This window comes from Rhagoletis pomonella, unplaced genomic scaffold, assembly GCF_013731165.1.
Source record: "Rhagoletis pomonella isolate Grant_MI unplaced genomic scaffold, Rhpom_1.0 Rhpom_scaffold_00006, whole genome shotgun sequence".
In the NCBI taxonomy this organism is placed as follows: Eukaryota; Metazoa; Arthropoda; class Insecta; order Diptera; family Tephritidae; genus Rhagoletis; species Rhagoletis pomonella.
This window is the reverse complement of record NW_023458560.1, coordinates 3222237-3227358: the sequence shown is the minus strand read 5'-3', so window position 1 is coordinate 3227358 and position 5122 is coordinate 3222237.

Sequence of the window (5122 nt, the reverse complement as noted above, 5' to 3'; positions counted from 1 at the left end):
TTGAAGTACCTTAAAATTCGCGCTGATTTTTGAGAATTTTTTTGGTTGGAGGCGTTTCGCATTTTCATCCACACAAAATACTTACGTATGTATGTTCTAAAATACTACTCGTATTTTTATATCGAAGAAAATGCACAACTTCGAACTTGCACCTAATTATACTGAAATTAAATTGGCTATAAAAATGCATGCCCAAAACTTTTCTAAAAAATCTGATTAAAAATTCCAAATTTTGATACCAAATTTTTGAAATTGGTTAAATTTTCGCGAATTTCGCATTTATTGACAAATTTTACATGGCAAAATTACTTGACTTCTGCATAATTTGTTTATTACTTACGAAAGAGCCGTAAATTATGATAACATGCTTTATAAAATACTTTTTTTTGTTCAAAATTTTAAAATCGCTAATATGGAAACCCGGAAAATGACGCTGTTTGAAAAAATCATGTTACTTTTTTTGTGTAGTTGATTTAACCTTATTTGATAAGTTGACCCTTTGAAGTAGAGGTGCAAAAAAATCCATTCTGACATCGATATATCGATTTTTTTCATTTTTGATACAACATCGATGTCCGTTGGGTAAAATCGATTAAATCGAAAAAAGTTCCTTCGCTACTTGTAAAAGTGACGCTAAGTAGATCGTCCGTGAAGGGTAAGACGAAAATTATATATGTACAAATAAATAATGTAATTAATCATTTTAATTACATTATAACAGATAAAATAATATAGAATATTGGTGTTGGTGGAGATCTCGATGAAGGGATGGAAAAATTTTGTGGTAAGTAACTAAATATATCTATTTGAGTCTTCGCAATGTTTTTTCAATAGCATCTTTTTAATTTTTATAGGTTTGGCGGCGAGCAATCCTGTACTTTCGAGTAGCGAGTCAGAGGATGAATGCAAGAAATGTGGCAAAGTGTACAAAACCTGTGGAAATACCAAGAATTTATTTAATCATATAAAGAGGGCACGCCCGTCAATGCAGAAAGTGGCAGATAAGTTTATACGTACCATGAAGTCGTACTTAGTTTCCACACGTTGTGAAAAAAAGTCGGAGAAAAAAACCAAGCTTGACAACGCTTTATTACGCATGATTGCAACAGACCTTCAGCCATTTCGGATAGTTCAGGACGCCGGTTTTCAATATTTTGTGCAATGCTTAGACCCGACTTATAACTTGCCCAGCAGAACGACACTGCGTAATGTCCTACTTAAAAACATGTACACAAAAATGCAACAAAAACTGGTAACGATTCTCAACACCGCCAAGTTTTGTTCTGAAACCACAGACGGTTGGACCAGCCAAAGACTATTACATGACAGTAACTTGCCGCTTTATTTCGGAAGATTTTAAGTTGAGGACAGCCGTGTTATCCACAAATAAGATGCTCCAAGACACTGATCATACAAGCGAAAATATTGCTGATTCTTTGCGATCTGTTTTAAACGATTGGAAAATTTTTGAGAAAACTTCAGCAGTCGTCACAGACAACGCATCGTCTATGATAAGAAGGTATTTGCCGTGTTACACTCATACTCTAAATCTTATCGTTCAGGATGCTTTGTCACACGATTACATTAAGAGCATTACATCTAAATGTACACGGATAGTGACATATTTTAAAAGCAGTCCTATCGCTTATTCTAAGCTAAGAGCCGCACATGATACAGATACTCCCTTTAGTCTTATACAAGAGGTTCCTACCCGTTGGAACAGTTCTTTTGCAATGATAAGTAGGATTTTACTTATCAACGACATCATTTCAAGCGTAGTTCTTAATATTTCGAAAGCAGCCCCACTACTTTCTGCAGATGAAATAGCGATACTTAATGATTTGTCAAAACTTTTTAAACCTTTCGACTAAGCCACAACTCAAGTTTCAGGGAGCAGCTCAGTAACCATATCGCTTATAATACCTATTTCTTGCAATTTGTATCATAAATTAAACGCTTTAAAAGGTGATATGAAAACTGCAGAAGGGCATCAAATATGTTCCCATTTACTTGAAAACGTCAATCGCCGACTTTCACCATATGAAACAAGGACAGCAACCCGCCTTGCTACATATACAGATTATACAAGTTACTACTGAAAAATTCGATTTTAATCGATGTTAGTCAACAAATTTTGTTAAAAAATCGATGTTGTAGAAATCGATTTGTTTGCAGCTCTACTTTGACGTTAATATGCCTTTCGAATTTAAAAGAATTCAGTTTCCAGTTCGCTTAGCTTTTGCAATCACAATAAAAATGTTCAGTTATACGTTGCTTGCTCAAGGATCGGTAACTCAAAAAATCTATATTTTTATGCTCAAAACAACACAACAAATAGCTTTGTCTTAAAATGAAACCCCAAGCTTTATCGAAAATAAAATATTAAGAAATTAGATAATTAAATTTTAAATATTACAACATTGGTATTTCTATTATGACAGTGTTGGCACTAATCGATTGATTTCTTAACAGGGACGGTAATAATTATGAGTGAAATAATTTAAATCAGCGTTTAATCATTTCTTTATGATCTTTATTTTTTTCGCTTAACGGAAATTTTATATTTGATTTTTATTTTTCCGATCACAAATAATGATTATTTTATGATTTTTATTTTTTTCGCTCAGAGATAATATTTATTATAAAGTTTTATTTTCCTATTAAAAGTAATGATTATCTACAAGATTTAAAAGATCATACAGATGCAACCAATTGAAGTTTAGACTTGAAACTTTTGGGACTTACTCTTTTTTTTAGGGTGTCGCTACTTCTGAAAAGGATGCGTCGGAAATAACATTGGTATAGTTTTTGAGTTTTTTGAATAGTCATTATTCTTGAGTGAAAAAAAACTCAATAATAATATTTATCTTTGAGTGAAAATAATAAAAATCATAAAGTAATAATTATTTTTTATCAAAAAAATAAAAATCAGTTAGTAATAATTTCCCTTGAGCGAAAAAATAAAACTCAAATATTAATTATTATTGGTTAAACATTAAAAATAAAAATCATTGTAAATTAAAGTAGAACGTATGAATACAAATACGTAAGTATAGTTAAAATTGTTTCACGACGATTAGAAATTGTTGATTTTTTTGCTAAAATTTAAAAAATGATGATTATTTTCCATCCCTGTGTCTTAATCAACTAGTTAATTCGATTAAATTCACTCCGATTACAGTTAATCATGATTTAATTAAATCCGATTAAACAGTTAATCGTAACCGTGATTAATTGTTAATCATTAACCCTTAATTTTATTCAGTAGGTTTGGTGATTAATTAATTTAAGCTGGAAATATCTTTTGCACACAAGGTCAGTCTAATGCAAACTAGATATTAATATCCCTCTGCACATGTGCGATAATAATATTAATAGTATTAAAAAAAATTTTTTTTATATATTATATATTTTTTATAGGTGTGGGATTTTTCCTTCAGATAAACTAGACCACTTAAACAGATTTTTTTTTGTTTGATTAAATTAACGATTAATGATTAAAATTAGTTAATCGTAATCACAACCGATTATTAACGATTAAATAAATTTAATCAATAATCGTACAGATGATTACCATTAATTAATTTTAGTCATTAATCGCCATTAACATTTAAATCGTTAATTTTTAGTCGTTAATCAGATTAACATTTTGCCAACACTGTTATGTGTTTTATAAGATATCAATATTAGCCGTGTTTTATTTGTCCAGAAATTTAAGCTATTAGCTTATTTTGTATGGAGGACTTACCCAACATAATTATATTGGCTTATGAAAAGCTATCTTGGCTTGTATATTGAACAAGAGGCATTGCCATTCAGCATCGGAAATTTTCTCCTTCAGTCAATCAGAAAGAGGCAAAAACTTACTTTGACACTATTTGCAGTCAAACAACTGTCAAAATTAGGCTAACATAGGAAATATGCTAATTTCGTTTTATTTGACCAATAAAAATAAAACGAATAAAACATGCCTATTACAACATTGGTTTTTCTACTACATATTATAGGTACAGTTTGTAATGGATATATTAATGTAATTAAAAACACCTGCTGTGCCAACGTTATTATTGCATTTATTTCCATAACACTCAAGCTATAGAACTGCGTACCATATTCTGATACCGCACGAGCAGTGCCAGGGGTTTAGGTTTATATACTACTTAGATTACACCTGCTATTACGAATCCAGTTTCCCTAGGCCTAACAATAAAAACCCTTATTGGCGAAGTATACGAGATTATATTGGTGTGCAAAGAATGTATGTTTAAGTTTTCATCCGTTTCCCTCTATCAATTGCTAACACCCCCCACTTTGAGACATTTCTTTTGATTAAAAAGTAATCACTCATTAACAAAGTATTTGCGAGAGAGTACTGAGCTATACGCTAAGTCTATGCACATATGTACTTTAGCCTATTGGGAGTGGGGCACGCACAAATGTATGTACATGCATACTCACATACATACATATTTCTGGATGGATTTGTGCATTTGTGAGCGACCAGGCATACCGGAAGCCTTAATTCGCCTTGCCTGTAATTATGTCCCGTTTATGATTACATCAAAGAGCTGGATTTAGACCGTTAGTACCAAGCATAGAAAACATCCAGCAAGTAATAAAAAACAAGTAAGAAAGTCTAAGTTCGGGCGGAGCCGAACATTAAATACCCGGCGCAAGTATTAAATATATGTTTTCCACCTTTCCGAAAGCTACCGCTACATGATAAGCCGGGTGTATACATTTTAAGTAAATTAACGGCCTTAAAATTTGAAATTTCAAGCATTTCTGAAATTTACCGTTATATGAAAAGCGGCCTCAATTTTAGTCCGATTTCAACAATTTTCAACGGTTTGCTTTTATGTGGCAAGCACAATAACCATACCGAGCTTGGTACAAATTGCTAGAACGGTTAGCGAGATACATATATGTGATCACAAGTGGGCGGTGCTACGCCCATTTTCCAAAATTTTGTCATAAACGTATTTCTTGGTAAAGAATTGTTGCAACCATCAATTTTGAATAAGTTAGGTTCAATATTTACTGATTTATCGAAGATTTTGTATTTCTCGAAATTACCGTTATATGGGATGTGGGCGTGGTTATTGTCCGATTTTAGAAATTT